This window comes from Lathamus discolor, chromosome 3 (genome assembly GCF_037157495.1).
Source record: "Lathamus discolor isolate bLatDis1 chromosome 3, bLatDis1.hap1, whole genome shotgun sequence".
Taxonomy (NCBI): Eukaryota; Metazoa; Chordata; class Aves; order Psittaciformes; family Psittacidae; genus Lathamus; species Lathamus discolor.
The window spans coordinates 101,309,984-101,323,309 of NC_088886.1; the positions used below are offsets into that span (position 1 = coordinate 101,309,984).

General features: G+C 36.6%; 1 protein-coding gene across 3 annotated transcripts in view; it reads left to right on the top strand.

The window, feature by feature from the left end:
- The window catches only part of GRID1 (glutamate ionotropic receptor delta type subunit 1), a 539,323-nt gene that overhangs the window by 445,464 nt on the left and 80,533 nt on the right, over positions 1–13,326 (top strand). The gene's annotated exons all lie outside the window — the stretch shown is intronic.

Consider the following 13,326-nt stretch of genomic DNA (forward strand, 5'->3'; position numbering starts at 1 on the left):
CTTGTGTTTACATTATCATCTTAAGCAGCTAAACCTGAAATTCTTTCTGAGTCTAATTTGGTATGAGGATTCTGGACATGGAGCCAAAAGCTTCTAATGTCTATTAGAAATTCAACAGAAAGAAAAGAAGTGTTTAAAATGCATAAAACTTCAGGGTATATAACTGAAAAAACTTGTGTTGCCAGAAAAATGTCTCTGAAGACTTCAGGCTGGCTAGAAACCCTCCTTTATTGTAAGGACCAGAAAAGGCTATTTCTTAGTGCACTTTCATTTCTAGATTTCTTTTGCAAATGAGGAGTTCTAAGTTCTAAGCACTACCTGAGTGATGAAAAATTATTTTAATTTTGAAAACAGTGCTGCCTGCTTAATAAAATGGTATTGGCTGAGAAGATCTAGGAAGCAATTATATTTCATGAGCAGAAGTATCCACCTCACTTTGTGCGCAAGTATGCAAAACAGAAATATCTGGTGCTTTGCGAGGTGCTGTGGACTATCCTACTCTGTTTCCAGTTGCCACTACAGGAAAGCATGAGTGTCCTTTCTGTGCTGGGTTATCCCTAGCAGATGGATGCCATGGGATGTTTGAGTTTGATTCCATTTTTTTACAGAATTCCCAAGTAACTTTGAGTAAGTCACATAATCGCTTTATGCTTCAATTTACCTTTCAGTAAAATTGGCATGATTACCACTCAGAACAGATTTGAGGCCTTAAAGGGAAATTACGATGTGTGAGTACACATTATTACTTTTTCTTCTAATACACATTTTGAATATGGTAGCATATATACAGAAGCACTTACTTTGGTATGTGGAGCACACTGACTGAAATGAGACAGAATCCAGATGTGTGAACTGGAGACAGCCTAAAATACCACTGAAAAGGAATGACAAAGCAAAGAAATAGGTAAAATTACTTTCTCAGGGATCATTTCACCAGAAAGACTCCTAGGAGAATGTCTAAGATAGTAACACATCTTGGATTTTCACAGCTACCATGAGATCTGGTCTTTCTGCAGACAATTGCTGTTTCCACTAGCTGTGACTGAGTTATGACTGCAAGTAAATATATGTATTTACTAGCTGAATATGCCTTCTCCTTTATTCCACAAGTCTAACAACATATTTTTGTGGTAAAGGCTGATAGTGGCCTTTGCGTATTTTGTGCGTGTGTTTTCTTCTTCCTTTGTTTGGATGTACTCTGGTGAAAGGGAAACTTAAGAAAATGCTCTAATTTCTTTGGTTTAAACATAAAAGAACAAGGTATGTCCCTTAAAGTATACTACCTTGTTTTACAAAAAGCTCAGATGATTGCCTTCTATTCACTGTGTGCATGTAGAGTTTGAAAAAGCATGGTGTATTCATGCTTAAAAGAGAGATCAGTTTGGTGACTCAGGGTGTTTGAAAATTGACAAAAGATTGTGAGAGAAGCTGAAAAAGCTTAAGTGCCTATTATTTGATGATATTCAGTATGATTTATGTTCCTAATATCTGTAAACACCTTTAAAAATAGAAACCTGGCTATCTGTGTTTGTGTGTATGTATGTATATATAAAACCCAAACCCTTGTGGCTGATGCCACACTAATGTTTAAAGAAAGAATGAAAGAAACACAAAGGAAGTAGAACTCTGAAAAAAAAAAAAAAAAAGGAAAAGTGTTATAAACTGTTCAGGTGAAGCATATGGAGCAGAAGGCATGAGACTAATCACCTATTATATTCAAAACCCTTTGAGATTTTTTGATTTGCATTTGTAGTGGGTAAAAAACCCTTTCTTCTTATTTCATCTCTTATGTCCACCCGCCATGCTAAGGGTGCATGCATCAAATTCATTACCAGACTTAACTGCTGGGTTGCTCATCTTTGAACAGTCTTCCTCTGAATTAAAGTTACCAGTGTGCTTTTAAAATTATTATTATTTTTATTTTAAAATTCTTGTTTATTAGTTCTTTATGACATCTCTCTTCCCCACCCTCACCCCCCCCCCCCCCCCCGCCCCGATGCATAGAGATCTCTTGTATGTTTACATTTTTATGTCTTCTGCCTTAAGCTTCCTGAGCCTTTGGTTCATTCCCAGCACTAGCAATAACTAATGGCTGGGGGAACGATCATTATGACCCTTTGCTTCATTGGCTTACTGTCCCCGTCTGTATCATGGAGTTGAGGATACTTGCCTGCTTTGTACAACGTTTTGAAGTCTGATAAAGAAAAAAACAAACAAACAAGCAACCCCCAAAATACCCAACTTTAGCAAAAACATTTAGCTGTTATTAAGATATTGAATGAATCATAGTATTAAAAACTGAATATTCCTAATTGTATGACAGACCATACCTTCAGAGCTCATTTGGAATTGTCAGTGGAGAACTATGTCCCACTTCCACAATACAAGGGGCATGAATTTGGAAAGGAGCTCAAGACTATATCAATTCCCTCCATATTGACCATCTGTATTATCAGTTCATACTACTGAAAGCCTTGCTATAACTTTCAGAACATCTGAGCTGCTTCATATTTCTTACGTTTCTACACTTGGGTGGATTTTGCACAATATAATAGTTTAATGATCCAGCTGCAAGAGCAAAAATCAGGGAGTTGGGACTCCAGGGTGGTGTTCCTAGAAACTCACTAACCCACAGTGAGCTCCTGAGGTGTAAAACTCTCTCGTTTGACCATGTATGCAAAGAACACTATAACAACTAACTGCCCTTGTAGGAATGTGATTAAGCTTAGCTAGAGAACACCTGTAAGGAGCTTTATGATTACCTTCTTCTTGGCAGGAAGATCTTCTGTAAGTGTGAAATTATGTTGTTATTTAGTTTATTTTATGACAGGGATCATATTTTTTTATGAAGCAATCGGCAACTCTTTCCCAAACTGGCTGTAATGAAGGCAGAATTAATGGTTTACACACATGCTGTATTTCATAAAAAACATTCTGTTCAAAATGATAGTGTTTACCATTGGCTATTCAGTTCTGTCAGTTGGTATGTTTTAATTTTTTAAATTAGATTTTCTTGAAATATCAGCAGCTTCATAAACAGTCATACTTGTTTCCTGCAGCACTTCTGAGGCAGATTGCAGAAGTCACTGTAAGTAGTTTTCTGATGTTACACAGTTGCTGAAACCATATTTTTCAGTTCTGATAGGGTGCTTTAATTTGGATTCTTACTTTTAGACAGAATCTCATAATTATCATGATGAGAAATCCTGTGCTGCTTATTCATTGCAGAAGGGAACTGTATTTTTAGGTGTATGCAGTGTTAAGTGCTTTCATCTGCAAGAATATTATCAAGTCACATCATATGCCACTAAAAGGTATATACTGAAGACAACTATCTTAGGTGGTTACTGCTGTAATTTAATCAGTTTTACTCATAAGGAAAACTGCATAACTATATTGCTTGAGATTAGCTGCAGAACAGATGCCTGCTTCCTGTTTGAGCACTTCATAAACATGCACTTGGATATAGTAATTTAGTTTAATCTGGGTTGCCAAAGTGTTTTTCAGCTGAAATATAAGAAGTATTGGCTACCTGTTATCACTAAAGGTCCTCTCTAACCTTGCAAAACAAAGTGCTAATAGTCTTCTCATTCTAGGTAAAATACAATTTCCACATGTTTACAGTTGGTTGAACTTTCTGCTTCAGTTGATTGTCATGGTAGAATAATTTGTAAAAACAGCATTGCAATTCACCCTATAAATACATTGTGTCAAACTGCAGAAAAATCTGGAATATTTTATTAAAATAATAAACCTCCTTGAACTTTTAGTTGTAATTTTCTGTACAAGATGGATGTGAGGAGTAAAAGTAAATGCATTCCTTGCAAATTCCATAAATTGAATTATTCATGGTGAAAAATACAGCTGAACGGACAGGAAATGACTATGATCAAGTTTTAAACTGTGGAAGAATACTAGAGAAGAAACATGATGAACTTACGTGTTTTTTCTGAAGGGAAGGGGGAAGTCCCCGTTTGCCCAATTGTTTTTTTATTGTTAGTATTTTGTTTGGTTTTGTAATTGAAATATTTGATGCATTCATTGAAAATTATAGCTCATTATACTGAAAAGTAGGTAAGCAAGTTTCAAATGCATTTTTTGTTGCAAATACGTGTTACATAGTTCTTTTCAAGTTTGGGGTTTTCAACTTCTTTTATGTTTTGGAAAGCGTTGCCAATGGGACCTATGATTTTGTGTAAACTGTTAATTGTATTTGCTGTATGTGTTTGCAAATTATACCAGAGTCAACCCCGAGTAAAAGGGATGTCTTGCAAATTTTTGGTTGGAATTCCTCCAAGCATAAGATCATGCTGGTCTTCCTGTTTTGAAGACTGTTCATCTGTTTATATGACATTTTCACAGCATGAAGCTTGAGGCTAGATTTTAAAAATCAGGCATATCTGTTGTGAGCAGGGCCAACATATCTACAGACATTAGGATGCTGCTGAATTTTTCACAGCCCACATGCAAAGCTGCCTGTATGTTTAGAAATTCTATTTAATTCCTAAGTCACATGCTATGTCATACTTACCAGATTGTAATGAGTCTTGGGTATAACATTCCTCTTTTAACACGTATGCAATATTGCATAAAATTGTAATGTTAAGAGTGTTAAAATCAGTGTTCTAAAAACAGTTATGTCTTTAATTATGGAGTCATCAAAAAATGCCTGTAATTAATTGATGGATCCTAGGAAAGTATTCAGAATGTGATGAAGAGAAAGCCCCTTTCTGTAGCTCAGCTCATGAAGAATTCTGTACTCAAGTGTCCATGCTATGAAGCAAAATGTGTTTCCATTGGGAAACAGGTCAAGATTTTCTGAGCTTAACACCAAAGAAAATAGAAGTATTTGAAAGTTCTTCATAATTTCTTTTTTTATATATTTTTTTTTTAATGAGAATTCTTCAGAAATTCTTTTTACCTTTTTGGAAATCCAAAGACAGATTATTTGCTATTCTCTTTGCACAGCATCAGTCTTGAACAAAGGCTATAAGCCCACTACTCCAAGAAAGAGGGACAGTCTGTCTTCTTTTTTTTTTTTTGTTTGTTTAATTTCCTGTCCTAGAAAATATATTTGATTAAAAATCGCACCAAAACCAGAAGAACTTTCTGCTGAGTGTCAGACTAGCATTTTTAGCATACTGTCTGTTTAGTAAAATCACTTAGAAAGATATCAATGATAATGCCAAAATACAAGCTTAGTTATTTTAATTAAAAAATCAAATAGATGTCATCTTGTTTTCATAAATACATGAACTAAGGTGTTCTAACATATCTTCTTTTGTAGCATGATTTTAGTGTCATGGAGAGTTGCAAGGACTATATGTTGAGGGAGAACATGCAGAGTTTCCTTAGTGTTTGAAATACATTTAATTCTTCTAATCATAGTTGTTTTATATAATTTGCTAAACTGCAAATATATGTAGGTTCCAAGCATATTTTATGAAGTAATTTATTTCAGCAGTAATTTTAAAACCCAGGATAACTAGGTTGTCTTCATATGCTCTGATATATTTGATATGTCAAAAAGTGGATGTTTAAATACAAGTAGTTAATGTATTTGGTCATGCTATCTCATTGTCCAGAAAAAATGACAAAATTTCACTGTGTCTGTTTAGTTCTATTAAAATAAGCATCAGGAATAGAAGTTAATAAAAAATCCCTTTCTATTTTTGCTGTTATTTCTGCCACTCTGTGCCAGGTTATAATACTGTATACCAGTAAACCCTCTCACATGCAGGTTTTCAAGAGACAAGTTTAGTGGTAAGATATCTTAGTGGTCAGCCAAAATGAGGGACATGAAGAACTTCTGTGTCACAAAGTGCCACAAACTATCTGACTTTGGTTTGATTCTTTAATTTCATTATACTTAAAAAAAGAATAACCTTCATTCCTCAGCTTACAGTTTTGGAAAGATACATGCAAGAGGGCATTAGAGTACTGATTAAACCTCTTTGCATTGACGAATTCACTGAAATAACAGTACTTGGCAGAGATTGCCTGCTGGTGTTCCAGTTGCTGGCAGAACTGTCTTTAAATTAAGGACTTTCTGTTTTCAGACCACATGGAAAACACTAAGTTTTACCTTAAATAGGTACAATCGAAAATCAATGAGAGCCCGTGTCAAGGAAGGAATTAGGCCTCTCCAGTACCATGATACCTCTTGCTATAGGAATGAATGAATTCATATACTTGGGTAAATACACAGGTGTCACAAAATAAAACTTGTTTTCCATTTTGAGACAAAATCCTTTTACCGAAATGGAGACAGTATCAGGCATAGATAATAGCTCTCAACACTGAATATACTTTTTGAGCATGGCATCTATGTGGCAAGCTATTGGATTATAGTATGTCTATTCTTAGTATGTTAATGAGTGTGATATTCAAACATATGATAGAGCTCCCACACAATGTGGTTGCTAACAAGACACATTGTTCAGTTGTATGTTGATAACAAAATATATTTCTTTAAGCAATATATAGTAATATACACATACATTTTCAGATTTTCCAGGATAAAAGCGGTACATGAGCAGAATACAATAATAATTAAAAATACTGTCAATATTTTAAAAATGAGTTGTTGATGTTCCCATAGGCTGAAATAGCTATTAAATTTAACAACACATTTGAAATCCACTTAGACCTAAAGGGCAGAAAATTGCACAACACCACAGACCCCTTGAATACTAAAACTCACCAAAATCTACTTTTGATGGAGATTATTTGGAATGATTTCCGGAGGTTGAATCTGTCAGATAAATCACCCTGTTTTCCCTAGGAAGGCATGCCTTAGTTATTTTAAGTAAAATATGTAGCTGCCAGTAGACTGAACAGAAAATGGGATAGAGGTGATTTAGGTGGCTGGATTCCAGGTCATGCAGATCTTGAAAAAAAGTTAATAACCTGAAATGACAACTGGACCTGAAACGGTGAGTAGACTATCATAAGGAAGAGGTGTACTTTGCTGACAGTGACCATAAATGCAGCTTTTACTTCATGAAGACAGGGCAGGCTCAGAAAGCATCCTGTTAGTACAGTGTAAACCAGACAGAAGTGTCGTGTAGAAGAGCTGAAGCCTGATATCTTAAGTGGCCAAATCACCTTTGCAGTCAAAATTATCATATGAACAACTATATACCTGTCGTGAAATTGAAAGTTGCAAAAGCGTCTGATTGCATGCTTTAAGTTCATTAGGGTTTTATAGAGTATTTTGCCTATGAATTTAGATGCCATGAAAAACTCAGTGGTATAACTCTCTTTCCATATTAATTTTTAATTTTTGTACTATGCTTTGAGATCACTGGATGAAGGATGATCATGTAATTCTTCAAATGCAGGAAGTATATCTCTTTGAAACAGTGTACTTCTTTAATGTAGTAAACCAGCTCCAAGCCTGCCAACATCTGCCTCACTCACAACATCTTTTTTACGAAAAGGTGGGCTGCAAAGTCCCATAGAGCTTTTTGATGAGGTCTGAAGAACTTGCAGGTATTGGGTTTTGTTGGAAAGCAGATGTAATGAAGAGTAAAAACAATTAAAAAGAAATTAAAAAAAAATCCAGGGTCTCTCTGTTATAGTCGAAGAGTAAAGGAGAAATATGCTGCTGCTCATTATTGACCAAAGCAGGTAGCCAGATACAGACTTTCTTCTAGGAAATAAAGGAGCATAAAAATAGTTAAATATGACATCAGTTATGAGTTTCCCTGAACATGACAATTAAGGAGAAGAAAAAGGGCTTGCATGCTTATAGCACTAAATTCCTCTCAATTGGAATACCACTGAAAGGTTAGTGCTTTACTCAGGACAGCATTTGCAGATGTTCCTGTTGTGTCTGAAGTTTCTGTGCCATCTTGCCTGGTCCTACTGTTTCTCTTACCATCACAAAACCTTGGGAAAACAAGTGGGGAGGAAAATCCTTTCTACTACATGTGCTGTTTTCTGGGGTAACTTGTCTATGGTGAGAGTGGCGATGACTGTTTTGTGTTATGTCATTAACTAACATACTGGTGACTTTACCAACCTGTCATGTGAACTGTTGGTTTCAGCAGCTTAACTGCTATATCTCCCTGCATTGCTCATTGTAAAGTCTTCAATTCTTAAAATTCTATCCATTCATGAAATTTGGTTACAGTGCTATGAGAGAAGTAGGTATGTTTTAAAATAGTTGAGATGATATGATCTAGGGATGGTATCTGGCTGATACCAGTTCTTGGGCACTTGTTTTTTGTTTTTGAGTAAGGACTGTTATCTAAATACACAGAAGGTTGACAGAGTGCAAAAATAGGTATTCTTTAACAAAACAGGCCAAAGCTTTCCAAATACAGGCCTTGGGCAGATAGGCAACTTAGTCCTTGGAGCCTTACTAGGAAGTAGCCCTAGACAGGTACAAGAATTGGCAGTTGCTTACATGGATGAAAAACAAGCTAATATCCAGGAACTAAAAGCATAGGTGGTATTTAATGGTATGGGAGTATTTCAGTTGGAGTAGTTCTAGCACTATCTATAATTTTCTTAAAGCTTTATGTGCAATTTATTCTGCCATAGATTATATGGTAAGGCATAAGTTAGTAGATACTTTGTAAGATTGCTGTCTGAGCTGTATTGAATCTAAACTGAGCTCTCATTCTCTATACTGTCATTCAAAATGCCATCCAACTCAAGGTCACTGTAGCTGCTTACACTTATGTAGCACCTGGAAGCTATGGATTTGTTATACTGAGAGTTGACCAGGTAGTTAACTTAATTAATATTATTATCATGGTGTAATACATAAACCATGTTGTTGTAGTTTTGCCATCCTAACAGAAAAATGCAATCAAAATCTAAGTTTTGAGAACACTTAGTACTGGGACTTCTCCAGGATGTTTGTTAAGATAGGGAGGAATAGTGTTTTGGTGTAAGGTGTGTTTTTCAGGCTAGGTATAACAAACACTGCTGCTCACAGTTCAAACTTGAGGGCAGAGTGGCACACTTCTGGAGTTGAATCTGAAGGTTTGTCTGCTTTTGTTTGTTTGTTTGTTTCCTTTTCCCTCTGTTTTAAAATAAATAATTGGGAGTAAACTATTTCTTAGTAGGTTTTCTGAACTGCCTTAGTGATATTACAAGGTAATTTCTCTAGAAATTTTAAAGAGAAATAAGTGTTACTCCATGGTTTTATTAGGGTGAGCGTGGGCAAAAGAGAGCACAAAGTACTTTATGAGCATGAGGGAAGTGCACTGAAATTTTGTTATTAGTTTTCAGTAATGCTGATAGGTTTGTGATTGTTCAGAGAAGGACTTCTCCTTGATAGACTCACTGAAAGGACATTCAGCATCTAGAGTTTTTTTTTTTTTAACACAAATAGGGACACAGTAACCAGTGAAGCAGAAAACACAGATTTGCTGGCTGAGCTGGCTTAAAATTAAAGAGTGAATCTAGGGTACAGCCCACAGAGTCTGCTAGTGTAGTGTGGCACTCATTACAGGACATTTCAGTGACTTTCTTAATTAAAATGAAATATCCAGTCTCTTATTCTCAAGATGAATCTCTTACGTCAGGCTCTTGCTCTCTGAGACTGTTTCTCTTCCTCTTATGCATCCACCAGATTCATGCCCACCTTACATGGTCCTCACTTTTGTATTGCATCCTGCACACTGGAAGTTCTTCTCTGTGGAGGATGATCATTTCCCTCCATGGAAGCCATGATCTCGTCTGTTTCTGGAAGCAATTCAGTGTGACCCTGTGTGCAGTCTGGCTCTTTGCTGCCTAACCACAACTTCTTAATAGAACAAAACATGTACAGTGAACTGAGAGATTAAATGGATGCTATTCATTCCACAAATCAATATGACAGAGTAGAATTCAAATCAATATTGGTTTCCTCTCTGTTTCTGTTTTTGAATCTCAATGGAGGGTTTGGGCAAAGATAAGATAAATTGTTCCGAGATCTGTAACCATGTTATTTCAGCTATGGTTTGATTTAATAAAAAAAGGGGAAAAAATATAGAGAAATGCCTAGTGTTAAATCTAAGAAAGGGAGATGTTTACGTATATGTTTTCATTATTTATGTATTTCTATATATTTGCCTGTGGGTGGTATTGTAAGACTTCTGTGCATTATCCGTTCTATGTCAGCCATGACTTTCCGTCATCATAACGCTTTATTCAAGATGACTTCTGTTGAATCTTTTTAATTATCAATATGCCATGATCTTTCTCTTTTTCTTCCATTCTCAGGATTCAGTGCAAAACAGTCATTTTATTGTATCCAGTGGAGAACAAATGGCAAATATGGATTGGATTATCTTTCGTTAATATATTCAGCTTTTGGTGACAGTCAGATTTCATAAAGAATGGAGTTCAAATTAGGCTAAAAAGGCATTTTTCAAAATTAATGAAAATTTAAAGGCATTAAATAGTTTTCGCTTTAGAACAATTATTGAAATTACATTAGTTTTTCAGTATAATTTATTATGATTTTTCAGGTTCACAAGACAGCTTACCAAGTGATAGTGGTCTGTTTTAATAAGTTTTATGATGCAGGCAAAACATAGTGTCAAAGAATGTTTTGGGTTGGAAGGGACCTTAAAGATCGTCTAGTTCCAACCCCTGGTGCCATGGGCAGAAACACCTTCCACTAGATCATGCTGCTCAAAGGCCCATCCAGCCTGACCTTGAACACTGCCAAGGATGGGATAGTCACAGCTTCTCAGGGCAACCTGTGCCAGTGTCTCACCACCATCACAGTAAAGAACTTCTTGGTAATATCTGATCTAAACCTACACTCATTCAGTTCAGTCATTCCCTCTTGTCCTATGACTACCTGCGCTTGTAAAAAGTCCCTCTCCAGATTTCTCGTAGGCCTGTTTAAATACTGGAAGCTGCTCTAAGATCTCCCTGGAGCCTTCTCTTCTACAGGCTGAACAAGCCCAGCTCTCTCAGCTTGTCTTCATAGGAGAGGTGCTCCAGACACCTGATCATCTCTGTGGCTCCCCTCTGCACTGACTCCGACAGGTCCATGACCTTTTTATGTTGGTGCCCCAGAGCTGAACACAGTACTACAGGTGGAGTATCGCAAGAGAGGAGTACAGGGGAAGAATCATCTCCCTTGACTTGCTGGTCACATTTCCTTTAACGCAGCACAGATATAGCTGGATTTCTGGGCTGCAAATGCACATTGCTGGCTCATGTTGACTGTCTTGTCAACATCTCTGTAGTGATGTCCTTTATGCTTCAGGGTGGTACTTCAATGAAGAACCAGCCAGGGGGGCAGGGATATTCAGCATCCCTGCAAATCATAGTTTTCTGTTGCTGACTTGCTGTGATCATTCAGTGGAATTTGTTGAGTATAATATAGTTCAATATTGGATAGTCTGATGAGGACATGAAAGTAATTATCGCCTGGCAGGTGAATCATCTGTGAAAAGTCAAAGCCACCATCACTAAAACCTTTGTGTCTGCCACAGAGGGACTCTGCTTTGGAAAATAAATAGCCTCTATCTTAAGGGAAGTTTTCTAGGTGGAAGGGGTCAATATTGGTGGAGAGAATTAGGTTTGAATTTATTCCCTCTCTGACATATGTGAAGCCCATTAACTTGAAGACTGCTGGCACTGCCTAGCATAAAGCAGCAGTCTTCTTTCTTATTTGCATTAATTGCATGCTTGTGATGTTTAATTCCTTTTTGTCTTGTTCAAGAAAAAATGCATCACCTGCAATTTTTTTTTATTCTATATGTTCTTTATAACATGTATATGTTCTTTATATATATATATGTTGGCTATAAAATGTCATAGGAGTTCACATTTACAGGTTGAGCTGTAGCTGCCCTTATGATATTTCATCTTAACAAAATAAGGAAGCAAATTTCATTGTTTAAAATATATCAGTTGCCCTTACTATATGTATCCTCTGGCTTCAGTTGAAGAGCACAAGTACAGCCTATTTCTTGATCATTTAGAGCACTTCAGAGAGAATCTTTACGTGACCACTGTTCCTGCCATCTGCCAGATTATCTTTGTTCTCACAGATTTTGAGCAAAGTGTACTTAAAGAACCTGTACTAATTTTGCTGGTGTCTCTGTACAGGAAGATTTATGATAGGTGTTTTGAGTATTGATACCAGATTTTGAGGATAAAATGGCCTGTTTTCTCATCCTTTATGAAGCAAAGAAAAAGAGTCAGCAGGATCTCCTAGAAGTACAAGAGGAATTGGAGCAGCAAGGATCTCTTCAGCAGTCTTCCCTCCTGTGTCTTCCATTGCAGCCTGCCCACATTAATAATCCTCATTGCTCTGTGGTAGTCAGTCAGGCTGCAGCAAAGATTATATATCCTTTCATGCAGCTGAATTGACTTTCTAGATGTAGGTTGTACAAAATAGGTACATCAGTGTTCCCACTGCCTCTCTGTTTTTTAATTATTTCAGAAATCCTGTCTGTTCTGTGAATTCATTATGAGTATTTCCAAGACCTGGAAGTTCAGAATCAGACCAGCAGTAAGGCTCTGTAGAGCCGGAATTTCCTGTTGAAGCGAGGTGATAAATTTCTGATTTTGAAACATCGCTGTAGGATATCTCACTTCTATAGCTCTGGCTTGCTTCAGTAGGTATTGCATGGTCCAGTCTAGAAAGGTTATATATGGATTTAATGATTCTCCAAATCAATGAGCAAAGCAAATAATTGCTTTCTTTCCTACTTCTTCACCATTAGAAATTATACCTTAAACTCAAAGCCATTCATGTGTTTGTGTACAGCTATGATCCTGCCTGCTGTTACTGCTACAAATTCTGCAGTGTTTCTATGCTTCCTATCACCAAAAAAAAAAAGGATTATAAGTAGCTTCCAGGATAGAAATTAGGATGACTGTTAATTTGACTTCAGTTCCAGAATTTCTTTAGTTTCTGCAGGCATTTCAAAATGCCTGATGACAAACTAAATGGGGCATAGACCCAGGCAGCAGAACAATGCTCTGTGGGGTACTGCACCAAGAGCAAAGGCAGCTAATGTGAGTAATCCCAGAAACCTGGGGATGCAATAATTAGTGAGGAAGAGACCTCCAGCTGGCCTGTAACTTAAGCAAGCTGACAAAGTCTGTTGAATTAAATGCTGGTTTGATTGACAGAATCTCTACTGAGATCCACATCAGGACTAGTTCTACTGCCTTCCTGATATATATTTATTCTGAAGTATGCCTGGGCTTACTTCTGGGGTATCTCAGACTTTTTATGTCTCAATATGCTCAACTGAAAATCTAGATGTTCTCCTTTTTTTAGTTGCTGTAAACCATTTACATAAAAACGCTGTCTTTAAATTGTAGGAACTATTATAAAATATGCAAAATCATATA